The following is a 15,665-nucleotide window of genomic DNA, read 5'->3' on the forward strand; positions in this document are numbered from 1 at the left end:
GCGCGGGGCGACGCCATCTCCCCTTCCAGCCAATCACCGCCTCCTCCGGGAGATAGACATTAGGCTGCGCGCCGCGGTGCATTAGGGGAGTTGTAGTTTATTCTCTCTCTCTCTCTCTCTCTCTCTCTCTCTCTCTCTCTCTCTCCCCCCCCCCCCCTTCTTTTGGTTCGTAATTCCGTCCCCCAGCAAAACTTCATAAACCTCTCCCGGGGCTTAATAGGGCTCCTCCCCCCCCCCAATTTCCTTTTCTCCAGCCTTAGGTAGGTAGGTAGGTAGATAAAAAGGGTGCCCCTGAGCATGTGCAGAGTATTAACGCGTTGCAGTCGCGTGGCACGCACTTGGAACGGGAGGGATGCCCTCTTGGGGCGAGGGATGTTGCGGAGCTGGAAAAGGTTGAGAAAACGGGGGCACCCCCAATGATCCAGGACTGGAGCAACTCCCCTGTGTGGAAAATTCACAACATTTGAGGCTTTTTAGGGTAGAGAAAAGGCGACTCGGGGCAGGGAGGGGGGAAGAGGCATCATAGGTAAAGGTAAAGGGACCCCTGACCATTAGGTCCAGTCATGGGGTTGCAGCGCTCATCTCGCTTTATTGGCCGAGGGAGCCGGCGTACAGCTTCCGGGTCATGTGGCTAGCATGACTAAGCCGCTTCTGGTGAACCAGAGCAGCGCACGGAAACACCGTTTACCTTCCCGCCGGAGCGGTACCTATTTATCTACTTGCACTTTGACGTGCTTTCGAACTGCTAGGTTGGCAGAGCAGGGACTAAGCAATGGGAGCTCACCCCATGGCGGGGATTCGAACTGCCAACCTTCTGATCGACAAGTCCTAGGCTCTGTGGTTTAACCCACAGCGCCACCCACGTCCCTTAAGAGGCATCATACTGAGATATAAAATCATAGAACCATACGAGTTGGAAGGGATCCTGAGGGTCATCTAGCCCAACCCCCTGCAATGAAGGAACATGCAGCTGTGTGAACCAGGCTGGGGAGAAAGTCGATGGAGAAATCCGCTGCATCGCTTCCCTCTCTTGTAATAAAGTCCTGGAACCCTGGGGTCATCCAAAGAAGAAGAATGTGGGAAGGTTCAGGGCAAGCAAAAAGGGAAAGACTTCTGCAAAAAGCCAGTAGTTCATTTTACATTTATTTATTTACTTGCTGCATTTATATTCCACCTTCATTTTTCTCCAAGGAGCTCAAGGTGGCCTGCATGGCTCTTCCACCTCCTCATTTAATCCCCCCCCTTGAGGTAGGGCAGGGACTGCTTCCTGAACTTCGTACAGCCGAGTAGGGATTTGAACCGAGGCCTCTCCCAGATCTTAGACCTGGGACCCTAACCACTACACCACACCACCGGCTCTAAACTATGGGACTCGTTCCCACGAGAGGCATCAATGACCATTGACTTCTCACTTGGAAGGCTGTAAAAGAGAATTAGACAAATTCAGCAGGGAGAGGGGTTTGGTTTAAGAATCACTCTCTTTTCCCATGGGACTCTGGGAACTGTAGCTCCCTCTGCCGGGGGGGGGGGGACCCCTAACAACTCTTAGCAAACTATACTTGCCAAAGTTCTTAGGTGGAAGCCATGTCTGTTTAAAGTGGTATGGTACTGCTTTAAATGTGTACTTCAGAGGGGGGTCTAATCGGATAGGATCCTCTACATGCAATCTTTTATAATTTCAAAAGCTTTTATAAACCGCTGAATATTTTGTTTAAAAATCTCTTAAGCGGCGTACAACATAAAATAAATAATCCAATGTCAGCTGTGCTGAGACGACGCCCATTGAATAGAATGGGCATGACAAACTTCGAGTCATTAGTGTGCTTGGAGGTTCCAGCCCTTGTCAAAAGTATCAAATTATATGTATTTTTCTCCATTATAGCTGTGTGCCAGAGTGACCAGTAGCAAGTGTTCAGTGTAAGATTTTGGGCTGTTTTCCACTGAGCTGCAATTACTATTTGCACCGCAAAGAACTTATATAAGATCAGTCCTTTGACAGTACAGTGGTACCTCAGGTTACATTTGCTTCAGGTTACAGACTCCGCTAACCCAGAAATAGTGCTTCAGGTTAAGAACTTTGCTTCAGGATGAGAACAGAAATTGTGCTCCGGTGGCGCGGCAGCAGCAGTAGGAGGCCCCATTAGCTAAAGTGGTGCTTCAGGTTAAGAACTGTTTCAGGTTAGGAACGGACCTCCGGAACGAATTAAGTACTTAACCCGAGGTACCACTGTATGGTGCCGTCAAAAATATTCAGCAATGTTAATTTTGGGCACAAAACGATAGTTTCTTTCGTGATATTTATCCTTTCTGTAAAAAAATTTTTTAAAGCCTGTCTCGTTGAAAAACCAAAACGTCACAAACAAATCCAGCAGAACACAAATATAATAAACAAGAGCATGTAAAAAGCAGGAGTTTGGGGAATTCAAAGAAATTAAAACAAAGCAAACCAGGGCAGGGCTCCTGTTTGCTTGTACCTCCTGCCTGGATCGGTGCCCGGCTGGGCACGAACTCTGAACTTCCCTGACCGCTGATCTCAGAATGGGGACCCTGGTCAAGAGCCTGGCTTAGACCAGTGGGAACCTCTGAGCGGCTGCTTCCCAGTGCCCGGCTCCCCACTCTGACATCACAAAGGAAGGCGGAGGGAAGTGGCTTCTAATCGGTGCCAGGCTGCAAGCACACAGCCAGGAGCAGGCAGCCGAACCCCCTCTGAGTTCCCAACCCGGTTCCTGTCTCAGCACAGCCCGGGGCCGACGAAACTTGGCACCCAAGTGGGGCATGGAGGTGGATTAATTGGTGGCAGAGGAACAGAGGAAGTTGCCCGAGACTCAGTCGGGGCATCTAGCTTGGCAGTGTCTGCAACAGGAGCGGGGGAAAGCCGTGGCCCTCCAGATGTTGCGGGACTTCAGCTCCCACATTCCCCGGACATGCTGACTATACATTTAAAGTGGTATCATAGAATCATTGTAGAGTGGGAAGGGACCCTGAGGGTCATCTAGTCCAACCCCCTGCAATGCAGGAATCTCAGCTAAATAATAATAATAATTTTTTTTATTTATACTCGCCTTCCCCAGCCTAGACCGGGCTCAGGGCGGCCAACAACCGATATAAAAACAAATTGATTGAAATACAACAACATCAAAATACAACATTAAAACATTAAAATACGGCCTCATTTCAATGGAAACTCAAATCAAAAACTTTTTTGAGGATGAAAAAGTCAAGCATCCAGGACAGCCTTAAGCCATCCAACCTCTGCTTAAAAAGCTCCAAGGAAGGAGAGTTCACCACCTCCCGAGGGAGACCGTTCCCCTTTCGAACAGCTCTTGTTGCCAGGAAATTCTTCCTGATGTTTAGTTGGAATATCCTTTCTTGAAACTTGAAGTCAAGGGTTCGAGTCCTGCCCTCCAGAGGAGGAGAAAACAAGCTTTCTCTAACTTCCATGAGGCAGTGCTTGAGATATTTGAAGATGGCTATCATCTCCTCTCAGCCTCCTCTTCTCCAGGCTAAACATACCCAGCTCCTTCAACCGTTCCTCATCTGGCTTGGTTTCCAGACCCTCTTGATTGCCCTCCTCTGCACACCTTCCAGCTTGTCAACATCCTTCCTAAACTGTGCTGCCCAGAAATGGACGCAGTATTCCAGGTGTGGTCTGACCAAGGCAGAATTAGTATCAGACCACTTTAAACAGTTGTGGCTTCCCCCAAAGAATCCTGGGAAATTGTGTTTTGTTAAGGGTGCTGCAAGTTCTTAGGAGTCCCCCACTATCCCCCCTCACAGAACTACATTTACCAGAGTGGTGTAACAACCAATTATCCCTTTTCCCGGGGAACTCTGGGAATTGTAGTTCTGTGAGAGAGAATGGGGGTGCCTCCTGGCAACTCTCAGCACCCTTAAACTACAGTTCCCATAATTCTTAGGGGGTGGTACTGTTTAAAGTGGTAGGTAAAGGGACCCCTGACCATTAGGTCCAGCTGCGAACAACTCTGGGGTTGCTGCGCTCATCTCGCTTTATTGGCCGGCGTACAGCTTCCGGGTCATGTGGCCAGCATGACTAAGCCGCTTCTGGCGAACCAGAGCAGCGCACGGAAATGCTGTTTACCTTCCCGCCAGAGCGGTACCTATTTATCTACTTGCACTTTGACATGCTTTCAAACTGCTAGGTTGGCAGGAGCAGGGACCGAGCAACGGGAGCTCACCCCGTCGTGGGGATTCGAACCGCCGACCTTCTGATCAGCAAGTCCTAGGCTCTGTGGTTTAACCCACAGCGCCACCCGCGTCCCTGTGGTAGGACATGGCTTTAAATGTATGGCGCACATGAAATTTACAGGCTTAAGTTAGGCATGGGCTTGGATTTCCGTAGGTCTACTCTGAGCAGGGTTTAGTTGGATACAGCTCAGACTTTCTGTCACAAACAGAGCCACCTCACCTTCTCCACAAAGGTGCCTGATTCCAAGAATCAACTGGAGAGGAAGCAGTGATTTGTTTTATTCTCCTCTCGGTGGCTCTTTGGAAGAATCGAGGCGGCTTTTGGCAGGAAGCATCTGGCTTCCTCTGTGTCCGGCCGAGGCTGGGATTCGGACGATAGCTGAAGGAAATGTTGGCGAAGTGTGAGACTCAGGATGGAGATCGTGGGAGGCCTTTGAATTGAAGCAGACGGATCTGTCAACACCACCTAACTAGTACAGTCATGGCTTTCAAGAAAACAAGTGGGTTGCTGCTGCAACAAAATGTTGCAGCGTGGGGAGTTTTCGTTCCAGACCTGGTAGGGCTTTCCCTCAGAAAGCACTTCCTAATGTTTAGTCAAAATCTCCTTTCATCCATTGATTTTAGTCCTGCCCTTTGGAGCAGGGGAAAACAAGCAAACTTCATCTTCAGATATTAGGAGATGGCTTTCCCATCAGGTGTCAAGGAAATAAACAACTACCTGGCTTTTAGAAAACATCTGATGTTTTTAATGTTTGATGTTTTATTGTGTTTTTAATATTCTGTTGGGAGCTGCCCAGAGTGGCTGGGGAAGCCTAAGCAGCTGGGCGGGGTATAAGCAATAAATTATCATCATCATCCAGTGGTATTTTTTCAGAAAAAAGATGCCAGAGCTCACAATGAACTTCTCCCTTGTTCTCTTAGAATGGCAATGGCGCCCACCTGAGAGGTGCTGGAGCTCATAGTTTTAAAAAAAGCCCTGATATTGCCTCTCACTCTTCTCCATACCCAACTTTCTCCACCATTCCTCAGAAAGCTACGTTTTCAGACCCAACCAATCCCTCTTCACGGGGATCACTGGGAATTGTAGCTCTCAGAGGGGAATAGGAGGCCTCCCTAACTCGCAGCGCCCTCAACAAACTACAGTTCCCAGAATCCTTTGTGGAGAGGAAATGATGATCTTGCTTTAAAGTGTACAGTATGGAGCCCAAGTTGGTTCAGTTAATAAATTTGTGCCATGTGAAGAAGCATTTTTTTGGCCGTTCTGAACCACCTCACTAATCAGTTTCATTGGCGCAGGCCTGTTTCAGTGGAAGGCAGAACCCGGCTTTCCTCTGAGCATACACAAACTGCCAGGTGTTCCACATGCCTGCTTTTCTCCCTTTGCAAAGCCTTTTGAAGCAGGCAGCTGCAGTCTGCAAGGATCTCCCTTAAGGCGTCTGCCCAGGAATGTGTCTCTCATTAGGTTACAGACTTTGGAGGGGGGGGGGTTTGAAGATTATCGAAAAACTGCTGAAACCAGCAAACCTGGCGGGGGAATCTCCAAGCTATGGAGGTGGCGTCTGCTCCTTCAGCCCGGCACCCGTCTGCCTCCTGAACGAGGGCGGATCTAGCACCCTGAGGGCAATCGCCCGGATCCTGCCCTCTCATCAGTTTCAGTTCCACAGCTTCTTCAGAGGGCCGGAGCTAACTTCAGTAAGTTGGGGAGGTGGTCAGAGGCCAAAAGGACAGAATGGTCAAAGTTGGAAGGGCCCTCCAAGTTCATCTAGACCAACCCCGCCACTAAATGCAGGAATTCTGCCGCTGACGGCTTCCCCGACACCGAGCAAAAAGGTTGGCATTCATGTGCAGGTTGCCACATCTCTGAGCAAATTAGATGGCAATAAATACTAAACATGCAATTAGTAAACGGGACGAAATCGTTAAACCCTAATGCATGCAACGTAGAAGGACTCTGCTGGACATCAAATTGTAATAAGGCGCTGGAAAATTGCAACTCCAGCGTGCCTGACAGACAGACAGACAGACAGCCAACCTGTTTCAATATCTCAAGCACTCCTTGTGAAGTCAGTGGGCCATAAGTCAAGTTTAAGCCCTGGCATCCAAGTAGGGCTGGGAATTTCCCCTCCCTGAAACTCTGGAGGGCTGCTGCCGGTCGGTGTGGACAATACTGAGCTGGTTGGATTCTGGGAGTTGCAGTTCTGGTTCAACAATGTTCTTGGAGTCCCCATCTGGGATGGACCGTGGTCAGGGATTTTGAGAGCTGGGGTCCGGCAGGCTCCCCGTCCCTCTCCTAGACACATGTCCCAACCAATCAGGGACCACATGTTAAATGCACTTGCAGGGGTGTAAAGCCGGGATGTGAAACTGTGGGTTAAACCATACAGCCTAGGGTTTGCTGATCAGAAGGTTGGCGGTTCGAATCCCCGCGACGGGGTGAGCTCCCATTGCTCTGTCCCTGCTCCTGCCAAACTAGCAGTTCGAAAGCACGTCAAAGTACAAGTAGATAAATAGGTACCGCTCTGGCGGGAAGGTAAACGGCGTTTCTGTGTGCTGCTCTGGTTTGCCAGAAGGTGCTTAGTCATGCTGGCCACATGACCTGGAAGCTGTACGCCGGCTCCCTCGGCCAGTAAAGCGAGATGAGCGCCGCAACCCCAGAGTCGGTCACAACTGGACCCAATGGTCAGGGGTCCCTTTACCTTTATAAAGGGAACCCTGGCCATTAGGTCCAGTCGCGGACAACTTTGGGGTTGTGGTGCTCATCTCGCTTTATTGGCCAAGGGAGCCAGCGTTTGTCCGCAGACAGCTTCCGGGTCATGTGGCCAGCAGGACTAAGTCGCTTCTGGCAAACCAGAGCAGCACACAGAAACGCCGTTTACCTTCCCGCCGGAGCGGTACCTATTTATCTACTTGCACTTCATGCTTTCAAACTGCTAAGTTGGCAGGAGCAGGGACTGAGCAACGGGAGCTCACCCCGTCGCGGGGATTCGAACCGCCAACCTTCTGATCGGCAAGTCCTAGGCTCTGTGGTTTAACTCACAGCACCACCCTTAGGGGTCCCTTTACCTTTACCTTAAAGCCGGGATGGGGAGCTCACGACCCCCAAAGACTTTTGGGCTAGCCCCAGCCAGCATGGCCAATTGGCAGGGATAAGCAGAGCCCAGCAACCTCCGATGAGCCAAAGGTCCCCGGCCTAGATTATTTCGGAGGCCTCTTCCAACTCCAAGCTGACCCTGTCCAACCTGGGTCAGTCTGATCTAGTTCTGCCGGTAAGGAGCCTTGGCCTCTAGAACGTGCCTCTCTGACCAACAACAACAACAATAACTCTACCTCCCCAGACCACCTCAAGCGTGCCCTGGCTTGAATATTATGGGTTTTTCCTCTGGCTGAGGTTGTTCCACTCCAAAGGTTGGGTTGTGCGTCAGGCTGTGGGAGAAATGACGTCCCGAAAGAGAAATAGTGACAAGTCCGGGGAAAGATGGTCCATGGTCATTTATGAGAAATAACCTCAGTTGCCCCCAGGCACTTTCTGCCCCAAGCCTGACTCCCCACCTCCCACCCCCGCTAGTTTCTCTCCCATGCTGGTAACTACCAACTGCAGCAAAAACAGCCGTGATTCTTCCTCTATCTGGTTTCGCTTCGGCTTTGACACACAGGGAGCTGCGTTTTCCTGAATCAGACCAAATAGGCCCACTCGGGTCAGTACAGTGGTGCCTTGGTTCTCAAACTTAATCCGTTCCAGAAGTCTGTCCCGAAACCTGTCATTTTAGCCGGCTCAATGTATTCAATATTTCTGTCATTTTATCCAGCTCAATGTATTCAAATGACTTTATTTGCCACTCTTCAATTACTGGAATCTCTCCCACCTTCCTTCCATTTTCTGGCAATAAGCATTCTTGCCGCTGTAGTGGCATATAAAAATATCCTTCTTTTATGGCTTGGGATAGGTAAAGGTAAAGGTACCCCTGCCCGTACGGGCCAGTCTTGACAGACTCTAGGGTTGTGCGCCCATCTCACTCAAAGAGGCCAAGGGCCAGCGCTGTCTGAAGACACTTCCGGGTCACGTGGCCAGCGTGACATCGCTGCTCTGGCGAGCCAGAGCCGCACACGGAAACGCCGTTTACCTTCCCGCTAGTAAGCGGTCCCTATTTATCTACTTGCACCCAGGGGTGCTTTCGAACTGCTAGGTTGGCAGGCGCTGGGACCGAACAGCGGGAGCGCACCCCGCCGCGGGGATTCGAACCGCCGACCTTTCGATTGGCAAGCCCTAGGCGCTGAGGCTTTTACCCACAGCGCCACCCGCGTCCCTATGGCTTGGGATATCTGACGATAAACCCAAGAGAAAGGCTTCAGGCTTTTTGACGAAAGTTCGTTTGAACACCCCCCCCCCCCAATTCTTCATAAATACTATCCCAAAAGTAAGTGTGAGTAAATTTTTAATTATCCCTGCATCTTTGTATTTTGGTCCTTCCAGGCTGTGGCAATATTTGGTTTGGAATTTTGGCTTATTTGCTGCAACTTTCTTTTTGCGTAGCTTAAGCTATTCGTTGGTTACCAAAGAATAATTTTATTTTTTTAAGGAAAAAAGGAGGGGGAAATGAAACAAATAACCCCGCCCCAAAATAGATGATTACTGTAATTTTCGCTGTATAAGACGCACCAGACCACAAGATGCATGTAGTTTTTGGAGGAGGAAAACAAGAAAAAAAATATTCTGAATCTCAGAAGCCAGAACAGCAAGAGGGATCGCTGCGCAGTGAAAGCAGCAATCCCTCTTGCTGTTCTGGCTTCTGGGATAGCTGCGCAGGCTGCATTCGCTCCATAAGACGCACACACATTTCCCCTTACTTCTTAGGAGGGAAAAAGTGAGTCTTACAGAGCAAAAAATACGGTAGGTTGCAACGAAAGGATGCTCACACAGCAGCTCTGAGACAGACGGTCACGCCTGCGATGCTGAATGTACATTGTACGCTTAGGATGCAAAATACATCTCTTTGCACACACCCAAGAGTATATACATCTCAGCTTTTTTTTGGCCTGGGAAAGGCTCTTCCACCTGTTCCGTCAGTCAGCGAGACAGAGCCATGAGAGATCCTGTCAAAAGAACCCGATGAATGTATGTCATTTCTTGCAGGTAGCAGGGACTCTAAAGTGGCTTGGCCCAGGGCGCATGAGGTGGTGGCTGAGAACATGTGCCGCACACATGGGCTCAACTTGCTTCGTCGCCCGTTAACAGAGTCGTGGGCAGCAGGCAGGGGGGAAGCCGGGAATCTGCCTTGGTATAAGTCAGACCATTGGGTCCAGCTAGGTCAGTGTAGTCTGCACTGGCTGGCAGTGTCTTTTCAGAGTTCCCAGCTCTATTTGAAAGCTGGCTTGGCTTGAATGGTCACAAGTCTATCTCTATTCTAGTTATTATTCTAGTAAATTTGGTTTTATACTTATAAGCCAGTTTGTGGTGGTGGTGTTTTGTTGCATTAATATTACTGCCACCACATTTGATACTTTCTGTATATACAGTGGTACCTCGGGTTAAGTACTTAATTCGTTCCGGAGGTCCGTTCTTAACCTGAAACTGTTCTTAACCTGAAGCACCACTTTAGTTAATGGGACCTCCTGCTGCTGCTGCGCCACCGGAGCACGATTTCTGTTCTCATCCTGAAGCAAAGTTCTTAACCCGAGGTACTATTTCTGGGTTAGCGGAGTCGGTAACCTGAAGCGTATATAACCTGAAGCGTATGTAACCTGAGGTACCACTGTACTTGGTTTTTGGGGGGACCTTTCCGTTAGGCAGAAAGCGATAAAAAAAGAAAAGAAACGATGTTCTTCCACTTTGCAAAAATATACAACGCGCCTGGTCGCCTGGAGTCAAATCTCAGCAGGCGAGGAGGGCAGGTGGTTATTTTCCAGTCCTGCCTCCCTTTGGGGAGGAAAAAAGGAGAGAATATCTGCCCTTGTTTTAAATGTCAAGTAAATAGATTCTCAGCGCTTGGGCCTGCTCCTACCTGCCTGGTTTTCCTAGGATTTCCCTGGATGTTCGTGCAGGTCTAAACAGAGAGGGTAGAGGGGGAGCAGAGCAAGCGGATTTCTGTGGAATGCCCTGGCTGATCCCAGGCAGGGCTTCTGGATCCTCTAAATCAGGAATGGGGGATCTGCGGCCCTCCAGATGTTGGCGGACTACAACTCCCATCATGCTTGACCCTGCTGGCTGCTTAGGAGTTACGCCGATATGTTTTCTGGGATGCAAGGGAACGGTATTTTTTTGAAGAGGAGATTAAAATTGCATCAGAGTTGTAAACTTAGTGAGGATCACAACACAGAATCCCCAGTACGAGAAGGGTGCATCTGCTTTTTCCCCTCAGAAGGATTGTTAAGATCTTGTAAGATCCTTAAAAGTTCTCTGCAGGATCTGGCCACTTTTCTCTGAAGGGTGGTAAAGGCAAAGGGACCCCTGACCATTAGGTCCAGTCGTGGACGACTCTGGGGTTGCGGCGCTCATCTCGCTTTATTGGCCAAGGGAGCCGGCGTACAGCTTCCGGGTCATGTGGCCAGCATGACTAAGCCGCTTCTGGCGAATCAGAGCAGCACACGGAAACACTGTTTACCTTCCCGCCAGAGTGGTACCTATTTATCTACTTGCACTGGCGTGCTTTCAAACTGCTAGGTTGGCAGGAGCAGGGACCGAGCAACGGGAGCTCACCCCGTCGCGGGGATTTGAACCACCGACCTTCTGATCGGCAAGTCCTAGGCTCTGTGGTTTAACTCACAGCGCCACATGCATCCCACATTTTTCTCAGATACCGGAGGCAAATATATAAGCTGCTCTAGCTAGTAGAATAATAATAATAATCTTTATTTGCATTAGCCGCTAGCAATAAAAGAATATGTACTGCAGACAGAGGTAGAAACTTAACTACACAAAATACATTTTGGAGGTTTACATTAATAATCAGATAATAGATCTTATTCTAATTGCCCCCACTAAAAACCTTGCAGATTTTGCTGTCACCTGACCATCTTGATCTGCTCAAAGAAAGGACACAGTAGCAATGGTTGTTGAGTGAGCCGGCATGGACAATAATAGAGGGGTAATAACCGCACTCCTCAAATCTTTATAAAATTGCAAGCCAGAAGCACACGAGCCACCGACTCCATTCTGCCATCTCCACATGGACATAACCATTTTTTCCGCAGTGGAATTTTTTGAAACCGACCCTCAAGTACAGCTGAAGGCAGTATATTCAATCTTGCGAAAGTGAAAGCCCCGTCTGCATTTTGGAATTGTTAAAATTTCGCAAAGAGGGTGCCAAAGTGTCAAAACGACTAGGTGGGAAATAATCATACCGTGGACAAAATTTCCTTATTGTGGCCAAATTATTCTATCGCTCGATATATTACCTCAGATACTGGAGGCAAATATATAAGCCGCTCTGACTAGTAGCTATTGAGAGTCTACTGCATGAATTTATCTAATCCTCTTTAAAGCTATCCAAAGTTGCTGGCCATCGCTAATTCTCCTGGGAGCCGATTACACATTTTAATTATGCGCTGTGTGAATAAGGATATTTATTTCTTTTTTAAGCAGCCTGGTGCCATCCTCTGCAGGCGATCCCAGGGCTTACTCCCAGGAAAGTGTGCACCTATGAGGTGGCAGCCTTTAGGTCAGGAGAAGTAAGCTTCTTTGTTTTTCTGGAGAGGTTATGCCCAGGTAAGTGTTTATAGGGTTGCAGTTAAATATGTGCACAGGAGAGTCTGTATAGTGTACAGTGGTACCTCGGGTTAAGTACTTAATTCGTTCCGGAGGTCCGTTCTTAACCTGAAACTGTTCTTAACCTGAAACACCACTTTAGCTAATGGGGCCTCCTGCTGCCGCCGCGCCACCAGAGCACGATTTCTGTTCTTATCCTGAAGCAAAGTTCTTAACCTGAAGCACTATTTCTGGGTTAGCGGAATCTCTAACCTGAAGCGTATGTAACCTGAAGCGTGTGTAACCCGAGGTACCACTGTACTATTACAAAAAGGAGAAAATTAATGTGCATAAATTAATTTATCTCATAAAACTGATATGCCACTTGACTGTAAAAAAAAAAGAGCGATTTTCAAAAAGATAGAACGATAAGATTATCAACAGGGAAAATTAATGACAATAATTTAAAACTTCCACAAAGTTTAAATAGCAATAGACTGCAAACAGATTAAAACTCACAGCCGCTTTCTAAGTTGGTCTATGAATGTCAGTGGGACTACTCTCAGTAGGGCTAAGATTGCAGACAACCAATAGTCTGCATAACCCTTAAAACCTGCAGGGTGGAGCAGGTTGTCTGTCTTCAACCAGCGCCCCAGTAAAAAAACACACATCCTGATCAGCGTTGCAAACTCCAACCAGTCTCTACAACGACTCCTCGAGGCAAGCAGGCAACTCATCCATGGCGTCTCCCAGAGCAGTGAGACATGTGCTGCGTTTTCAAAAAGCTCAGCCTACGGAGCACAGCTGTGTTATGAGTAAGCGCTGGGAGTCTGGAACTTGAGGAAAGGCGATCCCGGGACAAAGGCTGTGCGGGGAAAATAGAAAAGACCCAGGAGATGAAGAGGTGGGGAGGAAGGATCCGCGAACATCTGTGTGGTCCAGGCCTAATGCCTCTAAAACTCTTGCTGAGCCCTGTGCTTCAGGTTTTGAACTTCGGCTGAACGCAGGTGGGAAAGATTCTGCACCCGGCGGGGCTCTTATTCCCTTCTGGCCCTCCCAGTCCAGCAAAGTGGCCGGCTGGCTCTTACTAGGAATACCACTGATCCGGACTGCCATCTCCTGTTGGCTGTCCCAAGGTGCACGGAGATAGACTGCCCCTCTCCATGGAGGCTCCGCTTATAAAGAAGGCGTCAATAATGCCATGGCCAGATCAGAACCACCAGCCCCTGTAGCCCCATAGTTTTAAATTCATGGCCTTGTGTCCTTCCAGCCTGGCTCATAGAATTGTAGGGTTGGAAGGTGCCACAAGAATCATTTGGTCCTAGGCAGGAATCCACATTTTCCCCCAAATTTTTTTTATTGATTTTTTACATCTATAACGAATAAAACATACAAAACAAAACACACACTACAATACTACAAGAAAAATAAAAAATGAAAATGAAAACACATATTCTTTCTTATATTCGTTTTAAATTCCGTTATTTTGTGACTTCCTCAAATCCCCCCTAACTGAATTTCATTAGGTTCTCCCAAACATCTTTCTATTACAATCAGTTCCTTCTATTTACTATCTTCATCTATTTTCTTATTGTCTTAAATCCATCTTACTATACAACATTCATATTATAATCCTAGGCCTGTTTAATACTTTCAAGTATCTTCTTAATTATCTTATATAACAGTATTTGGCTAAATATTCTTTAAATTTCATCCAATCTTCTTGGCATTCCTCCTCTTTCTGTTTGCGGATTCTTCCAGTCAGGTCAGCCAGCTCCCAAAACTCCAACATCTTCATCTGCCATTCCTCTACCGTTGGTGTTTCTTGAGATTTCCAATTTTTTGCTAATAGCAGTCTTGCCGCTGTGGTGGCATACAAAAATAATCTAATATCTTTTTTGGGCAATTCCAACCCATGCAGGAACCCACATTTTGCCCAGTGTGGGGCTTGAACCCACAACCCTGAGATTTGGAGTCTCGTGCTCTATCGACTGAGCTATCCCATCTTGTTCTCCAATGGCAGAAATTTGGCTGATCCTGGATGTGGAGGTCCCACCCAGTATCCCCTTCTCCCCTCCCAGCTGCTGCTGTTTGCCACCCAGAAACTGGTACCCGGAGGTAGACTGCCTCTCAGCATGGATGCTCAGCTCCTAACCATGATGGCTAACAGGCCCGTCGAGCCTAAATTCTTGTTTCCTTGCTGAGGCCAGGCAGACGCCTCTTGCGAAGCCCGTCAGAAGGGCAGGAACGAAACAGGCCTCCCCCTGCTGACTGCCTCCAGCAATAAGGAATAGGGAGATAGACTGCCTTTGGCTATGGAGGGTTGCGTCTCGCTCTCATGACCAACCCCAGCCGTGGACGGGCGTCTCCTCTTCCCCGAATTTGCCTTAATCCCCCTTCAGAGCTGTCTGAGCCCATTTTCCACTGCGGCAACAGATTCCGCCAATGGATTATGCGACTAATCCTCTCCTTTTCTGCTGCAAATCAACTCCGCCGGGAGATCCTGAGCTCTAAATATTATGGGATGGGAAGGGGAAGGCGTGCTGGGGAAGAAACTTTTCCCACCGCTTCTCTCTGTCCCAATGTATAGGTCAGTGGCGTAGCGTGGGTTGTCAGCACCCGGGGCAAGGCAAGTAATTTGCGCCCCCTAACCCGTGGATTTGCGCCCCCTAACCGTGGATTTGCGCCCCCTAACCCTAACCCCCAGATGTTGCGCCCGGTGCGGCCGGCCCCCCCTGCACCCCCCACGCTACGCCACTGGTATAGGTCTCTATTTATGGCCCCCATAATAGTCCCAAATACTTTCTGCCAAGGGTGGGGAAATTCAGGACCTGGCCCTCCGAGTCCTTCTGTTTGGCCCTTAAAAATCTCTCCCCTTGCCACAACCCCTTGCCATCCCTGCTTCGGACCTTTCTTGAGTGTTTTTGCCTGGCTGGAATTTGCCCTTGAATTCCTCGTCGTGTCTCTTGCTCATTGTGTCTCGGGCAGTCTGAGTGTGTGGACACAGACCTCCTGAACAACAGCAAAATCTTGCACCCATTGCTCTGCGCACTCTTGCCTCTGGCCCCAGCCACCCCTGGCATGTGGCCCTCAGAGGATCTCCGAGGATAGAATGCGGCCCTCCGGCTGCGAACACGGCCCCTGCTCTCCTGAATTATTATTATATTTTGGAAAATCTGCCCACCTACTGTGTGATCTCTCTCTCTTTTTTGCACCCGTGTCCCAAATCGCACAGGGTGGGTGGGAAGGAGACCTCGCAGCCCCTTCCTCAGTCAGGACGCAGCTTCTTTCTGAGAAAAGCCCCCTGCCCTCCCCAAAAAGAGCTGAGGGGAAACGGGATCGGTTTTCAGCTCTGGCAGAAAGTTAACGTGGACAGGAGCAGACAGGCAATTGTGGAGAGGTTTGAGTTACAAAACAAACAGGAGCGTTGAGCGATTTCGCTCTGGAATGCGGCTGAATAGGGAAGGGGGCTCAGCCCCCCTGCGCTTGTTGCTAAACCCTTGGCCTCCCCCCCCCCCTCAAAAAATCTCAGGCTGGCAACTGTTTTCTTTCCCTGCGGCCTGGGGGGCAGAGGTCAAAGGTGGAAGGAGGTCTTGGTGTGCGAAAGGAGGGGCTGACATTTGAACCTACCTGGGGCAGGTTAGTTGCAGAGGGGGAGAGGCGAGGTGGTCTTCATCCCGGCCTGAATTGCTCCCCCAGGCTGAAATTCAAGAGGTGGGGCAGGGAGCTTATGGAAGGAGAGCTGTCTGACATCTGCAAGGAAGTTTGTGGGAGAGAG

Source organism: Podarcis tiliguerta (genome assembly GCF_965153285.1).
Source record: "Podarcis tiliguerta genome assembly, chromosome: 16".
Lineage (NCBI taxonomy): Eukaryota > Metazoa > Chordata > Lepidosauria > Squamata > Lacertidae > Podarcis > Podarcis tiliguerta.